Source organism: Dermacentor albipictus, chromosome 1 (assembly GCF_038994185.2).
Source record: "Dermacentor albipictus isolate Rhodes 1998 colony chromosome 1, USDA_Dalb.pri_finalv2, whole genome shotgun sequence".
Taxonomy (NCBI): Eukaryota; Metazoa; Arthropoda; class Arachnida; order Ixodida; family Ixodidae; genus Dermacentor; species Dermacentor albipictus.
This window is the reverse complement of record NC_091821.1, coordinates 335,771,885-335,788,773: the sequence shown is the minus strand read 5'-3', so window position 1 is coordinate 335,788,773 and position 16,889 is coordinate 335,771,885. Positions and strand designations below refer to the sequence as shown.

The 16,889-nt window shown below is 47.5% G+C and overlaps 1 protein-coding gene across 5 annotated transcripts in view; it reads right to left on the bottom strand.

The window, feature by feature from the left end:
• The window catches only part of LOC135915024 (5'-AMP-activated protein kinase subunit gamma-1-like), a 411,044-nt gene that overhangs the window by 360,594 nt on the left and 33,561 nt on the right, over positions 1–16,889 (bottom strand). The window lies entirely within an intron of this gene.

Here is a 16,889-nt window from a genome sequence, read left to right as displayed (position 1 = left end):
AAAAAAAGAAAAGAAGAAGAAGCAGTTTGGTCTATAGTTGGGAGCAGTGACGGCGATAAGTTGCGACGCACCTCTGGGACTCTTTCTCGTGGCTTTCATATCGCGCCAAAAGTGTTTGGAAAATATATATAGGGCGGCGTACAGGCTATACCAGCTATACTGTGACGTTGTAAAGTGACGGCGAATAGCGATAAATACTGCCAAAAGTGCAGAAATACACACACATATATATAGGCTTAGAACTTGCGCGAGCACGGTCGTCTCCTCTGAATAGACGGGTCAAATCAGTCCGTTATTTATACACGTTTCAGTGCGGATTCGAGAGTAATCACTGGCGCTCGTGAACACTTTCGAGAATTGTATATAACGCTATTCGCGTCGCGCATGCCATCTGATAAGCAACCTCAGCAGGTATTGGTGGGCTATAGTTGGTTGATCGTTATCTATTCATACGCAGCACACTTGATCGGACAAAGCCGAACCTTAAAGCAAATACGCACCTGGCGTAGCCCACCAGGCAATCAGCCAATCTCCACAGCCATATCATTAAAACATATATAAAACGACAGTGCGTGTCGTCGTTTAGTGTTCTTTTCCCCTGTCCTCGTCTTTACTAGCGGTCAATATCATATGCAGTAAGCACCAACTATGCCAAACTCAAGTTCTTCTTTCGTACACAGAAGAGACGCAAAGAAGCGATTAATGCGTGTTCTGGTTAAGTACAACGATGACTGTACATTAATTGCTACTCAATAGTCGTGGTTCTTCAGTATCGCACGGCGTGCATCCGTGCGAAAATTGCACGCACCGAAGACGTTACGAGACAACAAAGACTAAAAAACATGAATGACGACGGCCGAAGACCCCAGGCACATTCCAGTGGGTCGGGAATCGTCAAAAGCTGTCGGGCTAAAAACGAACGCAGAGAGACAGACGAGAGTAGAACAAGCTCTTCGCCTTTTCCTTTCTTTCTTCTCGTTCTTTTTCTTTCTATTTTCTTTCTCCCCACGTGCAAGAATCGAGCGCACACAGCGAAGAGCGCACCGCGCGCGACGCGAGAGCTTATACTGCGAAGTGCGTTGCATGCGCGAGCGGGATTTTTCGTGACTGCAGCACTTCGCAAGTGTCAATAGAATTTAGCAAAGGACACGCCGCGTTCCTTTGGAGGAGACGCGCGCGCGCGCCCCTTCCCGACGATGCGGGCCTTGCATCGATCAGAATTAAATCCCCGCACGAGCGAAAAAACCGGGAATCAGCCCCAGCGCCTCTTCCATTCCCGCAAACCCACAGATCTGCAATGCGACGGCTGAGAGAAACTTTTGAAAGCGAGGGAATTTGGTCCCGAAGCTTTGGCAGCACCGTCGAATCAATGCAAGACGATCTCTGCCGCTGCATCCAAATTATGGGGCGCGGACAGAGAGGCGCTTGCGTCACATTTTGCGCACGATTTTCGCATCCGTTCGTTCTTGGATGCTTTGTGCGTCAGCCTGCGCACACATTTGTTCCAAAGTGACAGCTATAACTTAAACTGTAGCGCGAGCCGAAAAGTCACGCCTCGATGCCAGTTAAAGCCAGTAATTGAAGTAGCGAAAAAGTTCCCTTCAGCGCTTTGAAGAATGATCCCTGTTACAGGCGATATAGGATTATGCTCCGACTGTGACGCCCAGGAAGTATTCAACTTATTTTGATAGTGTCATCACCCGTGATTCTTGAAAGTGCAGGTCACTGAAAGTCTTAGTAAACACAAACGTCGAAAATAACTGTTCTGATGCCGATTTCCATCGTTCACTGCTGTTGAGTTTTATTTTCTGCAATAACAAAGTCCTTTGACCGATGAAGCGCTGCTCAGGGGACATCTCATGTACTTGCCTCAGGCGTGTTTCAGTAACGCGCTCTCACGTTGGTATTTCATCCCTGAAATCTGTGCACCGAGTATCGGTACACAAACTTTGCTTTTTTTAACATGCCTCTCCAAACGGAATGCAGCCGCTGCGGTTAGGAATCGCACCCGAAAGCTTGAGATGTACCGAATTCTGCAAGTGGGCTTCCCCACAAATCTCGCTTGACCCCCACATGACGGCGGGCGTCGCCCTAGAAGTGTAACTAAAGCAAGAGCGCCCGTATACACGCCATGATCCTATAGCCATCATACATTTCCTTACTGCTTCCTCGTTGTTTGCAAGTCTACGCACGTCTCTATGGTGCCGTAAGGGGGAGGTCGTCCATCTTGTGAAGGGCAAACAAATAGTGTGGAAAAAGGTAACTTACACCATTTCGCATATCTCCTTTCGAGCAACCGTGCCGTGAACGTAACTCAAGAAAAGCAACTTCGCGTCTACATTCTTCCGTTCTTTCCGTCATTACAAGGTTACGCCGCTAGAAGCAGACACATGCGCAAGCGTGTGCATTGCAGCCTCCGCGAAACAGTCAGCCCAACCTTTTTAACTATGCGCTCGTCCCACACGCGAACGACAGCGGCACGTACACCGACGCGTATAATTTATGATAATCATTCCCGTCTCTGCAAGTCTGTAACACTATAGAACCAAGCGCGAGAATCAGAAGCGCACGACACCCTCTATCCGTCTCTTCCCGTGCTTGAGGTCAAGCTAGGGTCAAAGACGTGCAATAAACTTGCCCAATGCGGCACAGAAGAAACAAGCTGTTACTCAACTGCATAAGAAAATATTGGCAGTGGCTTAGCTCGGCTGTGCCAGGATATACGTAGCGAAAGCTAAGGCACAGCATGGTTAGCCTTGGTTAATCTTGATTGCAAGTCCAGGTTAGTCCGGTTGCCTAGCTATATTTCGGCGTTTATCCAGTCGTTCGGCGTGCTGTTCGTCTGTTTCCTGGGCGATTCTTTTCCTCTTCATCTTGTTCCGATGTCGATTTCAGGCCTCCTCCTCCTGCTTATCAGAATTGTCGCCGTCCATACTACCGCCTCAACTGTGGTTGCGGCGCATGCGAACTCTCCTTTTCAATCCTCCGATACGTTATCAGGCATGCGACGCAGCTGGCGAAGCGAGCGGAGGCGAGCGCAACGTCGACTAACGTGGTGTGACGTCATACCAAACGGTGGCGGCTAAAGCGCGGCGCTGCGCAGCGGCGGAACACCCGCGGGTCGGTGCGACTAGTGGTGCATGCGCAGTAGTGACTACGGAGCGAGAGAGAGAGAAATATCCGCGGCGAGGCAACACCATCTTCTAGGTGGTGTTGGGCGAGGCGCGCGTTGCGACGTCATGCGCCTCCTCGGGGCACCGCCGCAGCGAAATCGCAAGTTCGCGGCCAGTAAAGCTTTCGCTTTAAAACGCGTCAGTAGCCTCCAATCCCCAGCAACCGTCCGCTCCGCACTACCACAAACCAAGGTTTCATTAATTCAACCTAACTGGAAAAGAAATAGAGAAATAGAAAAAAGGAGAAATTTACCAATTTTAGACTAGCAGAGATACGTATATAAAAAATTACCACCCAAGCACTCCGTACAGATGGTTAACCAGCGAAGCTGAAACGTGCGGCCCCGGTGTTTATCACTGAGTTAATCCCGACTTGATAGGCTGCCGAATATTCGGTACGCAGTTGCTGCTTGCGCTCTGCTGCACGAGCCTGTTTTTGTGCGCCGGCTGCAGCATCGGCAAGGCGTAGACGAGCGCGTTCCCCATTCTGCTCGCGGCGTTGCTGATCGAAAGCTGCCTGCTCCTCAGAAGTACGTATGACGCGCGGCCTACCCATTTCGGAGCCGAGAAGAACTGCCGTGCGCTCGGCTGCGACGAAGAGCAATGATGTCACTATTGGCGCAGCCAATGGCGCGCCTCTCTTTCCTTCTTTCGCGCATGCGCATGGCGTTGCGCTCGAGAAGTTTTCGGCATTGTTACGATCAGCCAGCGGAGGTAGTGACCCTCTAGCCTCTCCTAGCCCACTGCGACGAATCGCTTCGTGAAGATGACAATACGTCCCCCACGGACAGACTATCGGCGCCCGCAAGACAAGGCACGCTTGGCGGACCGAGTATTGTTCGCTGGTTCACTCTCCCCTTCACGGACCAATGGGAGCAAGAAAACTCATAGAAAAGGGTGTTCTAAGGCGTTCCCTCACGGACCCCGGTAACCGCCACGGTCGTTTGACAAACGTCCCAGCCAACTACGGTGTCTTCCCAGGAACGAAGACGCGCCAGCTTGAGTCAAGCGTGAAAACCCCTGTCTACGAAGCCCTCCTCTTTCTGTGTGTTCAGTGAAACAAGATACGGGAGTGTACGAACCCTCGCCCTCAACGCGGGTCCTTCGACAACTTTGGACGCTCCTAGTGGGCGAAGGTTGGACGGAAGTTTCCTTGGCCTAGGGATCTAGGGAGGACAGTGGGGGTTTTAAGCAGCCGTTTTCGGCTCCTCGATGTGCTTCACTTCAGTCATGCTAGACATGAGGTGCCTTGCATGACTCGATGGTTGCGCCACCTGTCTATGAAGAAAAAGAAATTAGAAAAGAAAGAGAAGTGATTAAAATTAAATCATGGGGTTTTACGTGGTAAAACCACGATATGATTATGAGGCACGCCGTAGTGGGGGACTCCAGAAATTTGGACCACCTGGGGTTTTTTAAGGTGCACCTCAATCTAAGTACACGGGTGTTTTCGCATTTCGCCCCCATCGAAATGCGGCCGCCGTGGCCAGGATTCAAAAGGGAGAAGTAAAGATTCGAAATAAACATTTCTTTTTTCCCCACTATCGCCTAGTGGACGTTACGCAATCTGCTTCCGGCGAAGTGCGCGCAACCATCCTTGCGAACTCATTCTTCTTCGTGATTTGGGAGAGGGAAAGTACGCTCAATTCTACAGCCCATACGAGAGCACGACGCAGAGAACTCATTCCGCACTCGAGAGACGGCCGGCGGAGGAGCGTATCGAGCACTAGCTCTTACCTGAGTCGGGGCTCTATAATTATTCTGCTCCATTTTTCCTGATCGCGCACTCTCGCGGGAAGTGCCGAAGACCGTCGCGCGGTGAACATATATACCCGGAACCACGAAATCACTCAAAAGCGTCTCCGAAATAATCTCCACCTGGCACCCTCCCTGCTCGGGCTTACACTTTCGCGAGCGGAATACATTACTTTGCACGCAAGCGCGCATAAAAGCGAGCAATGAATTTCTTTTTTTTTTTTTTGCGCGCTCGAAGCCAGCAGCGGCTCTGATTAAACGAATCTGCCTCATCGTTCGATCAATACAGCCTCGCTATCTAATTCGTTATGAATACGATACTTATGACAGCAGCTGAGCGTAGCTCGCTCTGTTCGAAAAGCAATTATTTGTTTGTTTTCTTTTAATTCTCGACTCATTTGTTTAATCTGACATGAAGCTACAAGATACCTCGTTTCCATAAACACTTCATTTGGCATTAGAACAGTCTTTGCAGCCACGGTTGCTGTTTGTTTAACTCGCTTGGTTGCGTCCTAAGTTCCGAAGCCATCGTCGCCCGCGCGTAGTATTGTGTGTATACTGTAGTACAACGTCATACTGTAGTATCCCGGACTTTTATATTGGCCTAATTTCGGACACTTTCCATCCCTGAGGTATGTTTTCATATAGCCATTCAATATATGCAAAAGTAGTTTTTTTTTTAGTTTTGAATAATTAAAACCTTCGTTCCTGTGTTACCGTAGCCAGAAGGCTTGTTTAGCGGTAGTGATATAACGATGTTCCATAGCTTAATAGTAATCATCAACTATAAGTAGAAATGCAGAATTTGCAAGCGTTCTTTTATGGCACGTTACCGGACTAACCCGAGAGTGCCGATTTAGATCCACGACTGATGGCACAAAAATACTGTTAAATGAATTCGCGGTATACCCACAGAAACTCGCTTGCATGCAGTTGCCGTTAACAGCTGACCATTTACTTTTTCTTTCTCTCGGATGACTTTCACTCTCACTCTCGGATCAGGGAAGTACCTACTTCTACAATATTTTCATTATTCAGCAAGAGAAACGCTTCTTTCTGGCTCGTTAAGGTGGACACTTTGTGTTTAACTGATTTTATAAATTATAGGCCCCTATGAAGACCTTTACACAACCGACACTGCGTCCGCGGTATGAATCCCATATATGGGATGACGTGCACGCGTGACCTTTTGTTGTTGTTGTTGTTGTTTAACTACAACTTCGCTCTTTAATGCAATCCGAGTTGTACATCCATTATACCGAACATCTGCTGTACGCCCCCGGCATTGCATATGCGCGCACACGATCGCACGCTCGATACGAAAAGTCACGTCATACAATCTGGAAATGTCAAGAAGCCGAATCGCTGGCCATAACCAACGGTGACTGGAGGAAATGAGGTCCGCCCCCCCCCCCCCTCCCCTCAAACCCCGGCATTTGTGAAACATTCAAGAAACACAATTCTTAAAACCACGAATCCCTAACATCTCGTTCCGCACTCTGCCAGTAGAGCACATTACACGAAAACAGAATAATACGCAATAACGCACGACAGCTGACAGGTTAATATAGGGAGTTCTAGCTTGTCCGTAAACTATACACACACCGTTCACGGGTTACCGGAAGGGTCTATATGGCGGCAACTATGCTGGCAGCGACATCAGACGCAGAGCCTAACCAAAACGCACACAAAGCAGATACGTCAGTGACCTACCGTATCCTAAGTGCTGGTGTAAAGCGTTCGTAGAGATGACATCATTAACGCGCACTCATTTTATAATTTTTCTTGGACGAGAACACCCCCAAAACATTTTTTTAACGCGTTGTAGTTAGACAACGCGCCACAAGATCTGTCTTTGCATGCTATACTGCAGTCCGCGGCTTCGTCAAATCGGTAATCCGTAAACAGTATACGAAGTTGACGGGAAGCCAAAAGCCTTTTACGCGCAAGAAAACGCCTATTGTTTCACGTGGTATCAGTTGCAGTAAAAATTCGCAGTCGGGCGTACGAAGCTTTGCTGCTGCGGGCTGTTGCGTCACCTGCCACTTAAGAACGACGGCACAAGCTCACTATATACGGGGGATAAGAGTCGGGTGGTGTATACCTGTTTATAGGAGAAATATACGTGCAAATACTCAGAAAATAGACGGGGGAAAGAAAATGAATGCGTAAACGATCTCTGCGCTGGTTTATTATCAGCGAGTTTCATAGCTCGCATCTATACGCATTACCCGCCAAGAAACACGGGAGGATAACAATGCTGAGCGATATCTTGTATGACGCTCTGTCCAACCACTTCACATTACAAACGCTTTGCGTTACATGGGTGTTCTCGTAGAAGAAAAAATAAAGTGCCTGTCAGCGACTTCGTCACTGCCGATAATTTGAACCACCAACAACTATGCGGGATATGTTCAGTCATGGCATTAATAGCTTTACGTCCTCTCCGGGTAAACTCAGCGCATAAATATGGCACTGCCAACACGGCTGCTCAAGTTTACGCCATCAGCATTCCGTAATTGGTAGTAGGTAAACGGACAAGCCTAAAACACTATCCTTATAGCAATTTAGACAACCCTCTCCATCTGGACAAACCAAGCAGGCGCAAGGTAGACATTATGCCGTACACTGTCGTACATACGTCTTATTTGGACATGATTTCATTTACGGAAACGGCCTGAACTTTACCAGGTAATTCGTCCTGTGCGTCGCGTGGTAGCGCTAACTGATGAACGCCCGACAAGTGGTTGCTTTGCGAGTCCGACACAGCGGTATTGATGCTACACCGTCCACGTGGCGCCACTAAGTATACGAGCCGCAGAAATGCTGGCTACGAGAATACGCCAAGCACGCTCACAGAGCAGGCCGAGACGAAGCGCCGAGTTGCTGATCGATCAAAATATTCCAAGGGCGCGTCTTTTTCAACCGCGCGTCAGCCACAACGCGTCATTGGCTCGCGAAGTGTGAGCAAACACGTATGCCGCCCGAGAGCCCCTTACAAAAACAGGGGCACGCCCAGCGTCAGACTCCACGCGGCCAACGCATCGTCGTCGGTGCGCAGCCGCCAACGCGGTGTGCGCACCATGACATGTTGACCAAGCAAAAAGCGAAGCCTATTCTTTATGCCCGGTGGTGATCAGAAAAAAGAAATGCGGATCCGATGCACGTGTTGATATCGATGTGAAGCGAAGCTTTGGCGAAGAGGTTTCATTTCATTTCATTTCATTTTATTACCTTAAAGACCCCTTGATAGGGGTATTACATAAGGGGTGTGAATACATTAGTACATAATTTGCATAATACATAAGTGAACACGCAAACAACAAAAATTTTTGTTGTTAATTGGTTAATTAATTAAAATTAAGTTAAAAAGGTTAATTGTTGTTTACAACAATTAACCTCTTCAGCGAAGCGAAGCTTGCGTCGCGCTGTTAAGCGATATAAAATTTAAATTGTCGCCTTTATTGTTATCTTACGGTACGCGTAAGCTCGCGAAATGTTTGTGCAACACAGAGGTCGCAACTGCTTATGTTTGTGCACTGTGTACACCCTTCACAAGCCATGCCGAAATGCAAAATAAAGTCCATGAGTAAGCGCATTGTGAGACGTCAACGCAGTGATGTCACTAGGGCGAAGGCGATGTTTGATGTTTGTCGAGGGAAGAATAACAAGGAGAGGTTTGCCTGCAAGGAGAAGTACGACGCGAATGACAGTGGGAAGTTTGACTATCATACGAACGTTCCTTTCTGCGCCCTTCGCCTAATGGAAACTGACGCGCGCACGTGCTCTTTGTGCGCGCGTGCTCTTGTGCTCGGCAAGGCAGCAGCAGCCAGAGTCACCGAAGTCTGGCAGGGTTCGCTACTAAACCTTCGCTTTAAAACATATTTTTTTCATACGAGCCCAAGCTCGCTCTAGCCATGCATTCTCTCCTAGTTAGCGTCGCGACATTAGTGACATTTCAGCCGTCCTGTGCCTTCTACTGTGGGCGTGCAGTGCTCACTACAGACAGACAGACAGACAAGAAACTTTAATTGGTCCGAAGGGACTACGTTGTCGTAGTCGCGGGCCGCACCCGCGCCGGGGGTGGAAGACCGTGATCTTCAGCCCTGGCGCAGGCCCTTTGGACAGCCCGAAGTTGGACTTGATGGTTGTCGCTCTTGACGGCTTCATCCCAATCTTCTTGCCTGTTGAAAGGCGAGTGGCGCAACACAGAACATTGCCACAGCATGTGGTTCAAAGTGGATCGTTCCTCGCCGCAGTCTGGGCAGCGGGGATCCACACCCGGAGTGTAGTGGCTCAGCCTTGAGCGAGACGGAAAGGAGCCCGTCTGCAGCATTCTCAGCACCGACGCCTCGGGTCTGCCTAGCTTCGGGTGAGGAGCCGGAAACTGTCTGCGTCCCAGCTGGTAGTGAGCAGTTATCTCGTGGAAAGTTAGCAGCGGGTCCGTGGTTCGGTCGATCCCCTGCGAAGCTGGGTCCCTCGGACCGGCGCGGTTGATGAGACCTCGCGCCTGGTCACTAACTTCCCGTTTTCCACTTCAACATTCAAATTTTCGGTATCATCAGCACGGGCACATTCCAAGCCATTAAAAGACGCTGGTGTGGGGTAGTAAAACGGACGGTCGTCTGGTTGCCTTCCCCCCTTGCCTTTCCTATCCTTGCTCTCTCTCTCTCTCTCTCTCTCTCTCTCTCTCTCTCTCTCTCTCTCTAGTTAGATGAAAACACCTTTATCCTATAGCAGGCGTGTTTTACCATGGGTATTTATCGGCTGTTTCTATGCAAACTTGAGGCAATATTTAAATCTAGCCTAATTAAACCCAAAATGAAGACATGCGCCATCAGACTCGCCGTAACAATGCACGGTTGTTTCATTTACGCTTTTTTTTTAACATATTGCTCTTTCATGCATTGAAACAAGAAAGTAAATCGAACGCCCGTGTATGTCGTCCTACACTTCGGGAAATATTTCAAAATTGGTGTCATTCTGGTGACTCATTGCAAGCGGATACACCTCGCAAGGTTAGCGGCTACAATTCGTAAACTGCAATATGTGCCGTAAAGTAATTAATTAAGAAGTTCATCAGTGCATTTTCGTTAATCTCTTAAACATGTGTTTCGATTTCCAGTGCCGTTAATGTCCTCGCCTTCGAGTAATCCGGCTCCAAGACAACAGTCATGCTATCTGCCACAGGCGAGCTTTAAAAATTCCGGGAAACTTCAAAAAGATCACCCCGTACATTGGCTTGGCGTCGTGTTTCTTAGTAGGCAAGCTGTATAGGCTCTGTGGACACAGCAGTTCTCCACGGCCTTCAACAACAAAAGATTGTGGCGATATTTGCACGTACAGAAATAGGACGACGATGTACTACAGTGCCAATGTCATACGTCATCGGCTTTGGACTAACTCCAACCACTCATGTAGAACCGTCTACAGCGGATACGCGCGGAAAAGCCTCAACGCAGACGGCCGTACGCAACATCTGCCCTCTGCAGGAGCCGAACAGGCACGTTGTTGTGATTGAACAGTCCGTGTGGCGGCGCATACTTCTTCCGAAAAATGGTGTGTCATCAGAAGAGCATAGTATTGGGCTGGTTGGTAATACATAGTTACACTGGAAACATGGCGCGCAAAGGACGATCGACAAAGACTAGACAGGACAAGCGTTGAAAGTTAGCGCTTGTCCTGTCTAGTCTTTGTCGATTGTCCTTTCCGCGCTATGCTTCCGGTGCGTCATCGTCGTGAACTTCGTCACCGCCGTAATTCTCGTCACTACAGTTCAGCAAAAAAAAATAACAGCAACGAACACAACAGGCGACTTACTGCACGATTGCTATTTTTCAGGTCCCTAAATAAATAACGCGGCAGATCAGTTGCGAAGAACGCACAGCAAGTTACGAAAGTGTCGATTTAGAAGAAGTTATTCTTCCGATCGCGCCCATCGTTGGCCGTAACGAGCTGAATCTACTCACAGTCTTGCGCAAACGTCCAGATTTCTCGTGAAAGAGAGAGTATACATACCTATGCAGAAAAATACCGTACGGCAAACGAAACTGCGCGCGGCATCATTACGGCAGAGACGGAAGCGCCGCGCTTATCAGCAGAACGTATACCATACATACCGGGTGTTTCAGCGAACACTTTCAAAAAAAATTTTAAGGGATGCCTGTGGCAGATAGCACAATTCTAGTTCATTAGGCGGTCTACGGAAAGCGGCGGACACTACTTGAACAAGAAATTGAAATGCATATTCGACTAATTAACAGTTCCCTAATGAGCTTTTTTAACTAAATGCAATTTACAAGCTTTAGCAGTGGAGCTCACCAGTTTCGAGATATTCATTCCCGAACCTTGCGGAGAAATTCGTTGGCGTTCCAGTTACTTTCCCGACAAAACGTCGTTTTATGCCTTCAAGCAAAAAAGTAACTGGTCGGAAATTAACATCTCAAAACTGGTGTCATCCTGAGAATTTCTAAATTGCAATATGGCCGCATAAGTAGTTACATAAAGAACTTCATTAGTGTTTTTCTGTTAATTATTCGGTTATGCATATTAATTTTTTGCGCACGTAATGCCCGCCTCTTCGAGTAGACCGGCTCATTAATTAGATTAGTGATATCTGCCACGCGCAACCTTTAAAATATTTTGAGTGTGTTCGCCGACATACCCAGTATAGAGCGCCCTTCATATACATCGCTGCACACTCGAGCAGCTGCACCGACGTAAAGACCATAGCGAAACAATAACAGTTTCCTACAAGCGTCATTACAATGAGTCATAGGGCTGTCTCTTTCTTTTTTCTTTTAACCTTTCCTAGCAATCCCGTGAGTCACAATAAGAAAAAGAGAATGAAAAAAAAAAGGTTGTTTGCGTTGGGACACTGTGGAACATTCTATCAAAGCTTCTGGCGACTCCACTACACGCGACTCCTCGTTTTGATACTTTGTTTTTCTCGCGGAGGTTCCGAGCTCTTTAATGTCAGGCACAGGGGACGATTCCCACGCAAGCGAGGAACATTTACAAGGTGTTTACAGAAAGTAATACTAATAAATAAAGCAAACAAAGAAAGTATGTGCCCTTCTTTCGGTGCATACATGTTTTGTCCATAGTTGCCGAGTCACGTGCATAGCAGGTTCCGCACTGCCTTTTATTTCAAATAACTTCTTAACGCGCGCGCGCACACGCACACGCACACACACACACAACACAACACAAAAAAAAACACGTGTCCTTATGTTGTACGTGAACAGATAACTCTCACTATGGCGGGATGTTGTAAACGTTGTCGAACATGCACGCGGGAATGCTTAATTAATAGCAGCTATTTGTCACGGGTACAGACAAAAAAACCGAAAGTGTCACGCAGAAGGTGAGCTTGCGTCGCGAGTGGCACTATAGTTAACACTCCCAGGGCTAGAGCTACAGTACGCATATACAAAACAAAATTATAAAAGAAAGACATATGCGGACCCCACGCAATGTGGGAATCGATGTAAGCGAAGCTTTGTGTGCTGCTTTTCCTTGATTGAAGATAATCAGCGGTGATGTTGGCCGCGAATGTGTAATTTCTTCGGCGTCTAGTCGAATACGAGTGTGGTGAGTAGATGTTCAACGTTACCTTGCGTGCACCACTGCTGTTTGTCTGCGTAGTCCACAGAACACGCAAGGAGACTCGTTTGCTTGAGGCGTTGATGTGCGTCATTGCTCATAATCTGAGAGTTGAGCCCTACTATTGCCTCACATGGCACATCGCATCGTGGAAGAAGCGTTAAACTTTAATCGAATTATGGGGCTCTACGTAATTCAATTATTATAAAATTGTATGTATACGTTGTATAGATACATTCGCGGTGTGCACAACGTTTCACTGCGTAGCGAAGACGCCCCTGTTCCGCGCAACGCTTCTTTCGTGCCTGTGTGTCCTCGACGCTGAGTGCGCGCTTTGAAGCCGTTTTGTTGGCGCATGTTTACTTGACGTCCTGCATACGTGGCCAGCACGCTGTTCAGACGCCAGCTCCAAGCGCTCTCTCCAGGCTATGGATGATTGTAACGTTTACGCTATCACAGCCCAGCACGCGATCTCCACAGCCCAGTGCCTGCATTTTTTGTCGCGTAGAAAAGCAAGCACAGTACGCGTGCCATAGTCCAAACTACGCACCCCGAGTCCCCGACCCACGGCGGCGTCGGCCGGGATGTGCGGAGACGAGCGCCATCTGATGGTGTTGCAAGAAACCCAGTGACACGCGCGGGCGAGACCATCGCAGCAGTGCCCGGAAAGTCGGGAGAAAATGCAAAGAAAGTTTCGCCTAAAAAAAGAATAATATACCCAGGAAGGTGAACTGAAGCAAGGGTTATTTTATCCGAAAAAAGTGTTGCAGTTTGCGGACCGCCTGGTTACGGGAGACGTAAACGTGAGATGATGCTGATGACTATGATAATGATTATGATCATGCTTTATTGGATCCCCTTTGAAACGGGACGGTGACAAATAGTCACCTAGCCTACTTGATTTAATCAGGTATGCCATACATGTTTTTCATTATAGCGTTTTTGTATACTTTTTTAAATTAATTTTCTTCCTGAAAACTTCTCTACCTTGTACCGCTACGTATGCCTGTAAGGGATCCGTTCGCATAAATCTCTTCCCAGCATTTTTTTCACCAATACTCTAAGCGTACCTTGTTTATCTCGACTGCTGACCGGTTGATGCTTCCATCCACTAAAATCGGAGCGCTTCTGGAAGGATTACGCTACCTACGGGTCTCACTGGGTGAATCTCTTCGCATACCATTAGGATGTACTGAGTGGTCTCCAGATTTTTTGATACAGCTTACACATGCTTCACCTTGTCGAGAATATTTGCTCCGGCGTGTTTTTCTCTTTAGGCAATCAGCTCGAGCCTCAAATAACAAGGCACTGCCCTTAGTGTTATCGAACAGATTTTCCCTTCTAATTTCTTTCTTCTCATTCTTATAAATTTTCATGGTATCTTTTGTTTCCATTCTTTGCAACAAAATTACTTTCTATATTTCTCTCACTTTCTTTCTGATGACTCCTGGTTGTCTATTTGCCCGTTCGGTTCATTTGCAAGCCCGCAGCCGGGTTGGTAGCGCCACCTGGCGGTGCAAAGCTCAACCAGACAAACACGGAGCTATTATTGCAGTAACTAATTACATTCTGCTTCTCCGCTGGTGTAATCGCAAACTATTCGCAATTTTTTTTTATTTTTTACAGCGGAGCTGTGTATGTCTACCCTCCCATGCATTTTAACGCGACAGCACTAAGAGCCCCATGCCGCCAAAAATCCGGTGTCAGCGTCGGACATTGTTTCGCGAAAAATCGTTCCGAACCACAACCATGCAGGCCCTCTGCGTGGCGCAGAAACGTTACTGAACTAGTTTAATTCCTCAAAGTAAAATACGTGAGAAAAATCGTAAAGTACGACCTGAGCACAACCTACAAGCATGATGGCGTCGGATTGTAATTTAACAATACCAGAAAACATAATTCTTTTACGCGGAAACTCAAACACAAACCCCTTTTCAGGCGTTGCCACCATTCGCAGAGCGGCGCGGCCCGCTAGGTTCCCTGCAATACCATCCAGATGGCGCTCGCATCCGCAAGAAAGCTGTGGTTGCCGGGAAGCGTAACAAGCACTCAGGGATCTTTGAATGCCATCGCGCTCCACTCTTAAAAGCGAAGCTTAAGCGTACAATTTTTTTGAATGTCCGTGCCTCAAAACGCCCGCGCCCTCTATGAGGAGGCAAATCAAGCCAGTAAGGCATGCGTTGACGACACCTCGTGTAGCAAGAGGAAGGCTAAGAAGCCACCCAACACCATAAAGTTTCATATAATAATTACAAGAGGGAACACTGCCGCTAGTGTCTACGGGAGCTGCAAACGGGGCGGCTCAGCAAGTATGGGAGTTATGGGAAGTACATGGATTTGCCTATCCTTCGTCCTTCTGACTTCAAACGTTTCTTCGACCTTGTAAATTCGTCTTTTTCAACAAAGTACTGTGCAATAAATAATTAAATCAACATGATTAAGATCACCCGCCAACAGGGTTCGAACACAGAACTTCCAGCACAAAAGCCCGACATTGAAAGCATTACGCCATGAACACATCTTTCTTTATTGGCTCATTTGCAAGTTCACTCATTATCAACACCGGAGTTCACAAAACAAGCACGTGAAAGGCATGTGTAACATCTACCAACCGGCATGGTTGCAATTAGATCAAAGTTCTCTTTGTTTTGTCAAGGGCTCTAACCTCAACAACCATTCCGGAGGGCATCCGTTCGTTTTTTGCACCTCTATGTAGGCGTTTAGTTTCTCGGAAGTACATTCGCATCGGTCGTTCGTCTCTGTCACAGTAATACCCATCCATTCTGGAGTGCCAGAAGCTGTGAAGGCCAACGAGCATTAGATCAAAGGAAGCTCTTCGTCGTTTTCTATGACTAGATACTTGACGCCGTGAGAACCTAGCGGGAATTCTTTTTTAACTGTCCTTTGTAAAACATCACAAAACTACACTCCATCCAAACAAATTCAGGAAAACATTATCTATGCTCTCGGTGTTTGCGGATTAAGCAATGTGTTCCCACGGTACAAAAAAGGACCTTTTCTTCCAAAACAGTCTTTATGAAAGCGTTTCTGTATGAACATTGAAAAAGAGCTAACTTCTGGTGAAATTTTTTACCCTTTTTAGTACATTCCGGCCGTGACTACCACTGTAAATGGATCTATGTAAAGGAACAGGTAATTAATTAGTAACGTCGAACACCAATTGACTTTCCTACAATCTTGTTCCCAATTACCTGTGTGGAGCAGTTCTGGTAAGCCAGGGCTACACCTTGTTCGGTAACAGGGCCGACACTGATGCCTTCTAGTACAGCTAACAAAATATCATGCGGAACACAGTCGTATGCTTTTTCGAGGCCTATCTGGTGAACCGCGACATAAGCCTGCATAGCGTCGCAGCACTCCAGAACGCATCTAGCCTTATGGATGTTATTTAGAATTTAACGACTATTTATACCACAAGTTTGATGGTCGCCAACAATTTAGGGCATAACAACCTGAAGCATGGCTGCTAAGATATTCATTAGTATCTTATAGTCGACGTTTGTAAATGAAATGGGCCTGTATGACGTGGGCAGTTTGTTTTTCAACAACAACCCGGTATTACGCACACATCATCGCGCATACATGAATACCGGACGCACAACACTTTCCAGTAGAAAAGCACCGCGCGTGTAACGAGAAATATCTGTGGGTAAGAAGAATAACAGCTGCATTTCCTCAATGCATGATCTGCCTTCATCGTCAGTTCGCTTCTACGGCTGCAACAAAAAATCGAGCCCGTCGGTACCCTTTATTCGTCTCGCTGAATATCGGCGCAGTCTTTTTCCTTTCTTTCACGCAGCGCGCACGCGCACGGTTTTTGTCTTGCGACGTCGAGAATGCAGACGTGGCTGACGCAACGGAAGCATGCGCACCCCCCACTACACTGTACCTAGCAGCTAGCACTTCGTACTCATTTAAACAACGAACGGTGACGCCATTTGTTGGGCAAGTGTGAAATGCAGAAAAACGCAGTTTCGAACTAAGGGGAGCGTTGAAGGGATGAACATCAAGTCCCCAGTGGAGTATGTGGAAGGAGCAATTACTGCTGGTCGTCTCGGGACTAACTTCTATAATGCAATAAGAGTTCGTCACCGTACAGTCCCTAATAGAACTAATGAATTCGTATTTAATTATGGGGCTTCACGTGCCAAAACCACGATTTCATTAAGATGCACGTCGTAGTGGGGGACTTCGGATTAAGCGTCCAGTGCCCCCAATGCACTGGACGCCGGCGTTTTGGCATTTCGCCCCATCGAAATGCGGCTGTCGCAGCCGGAATCTGATCCCACGACCTCGTGCTTAGCCGCGCCACACCACAGCCGCTAAGCCACCGCA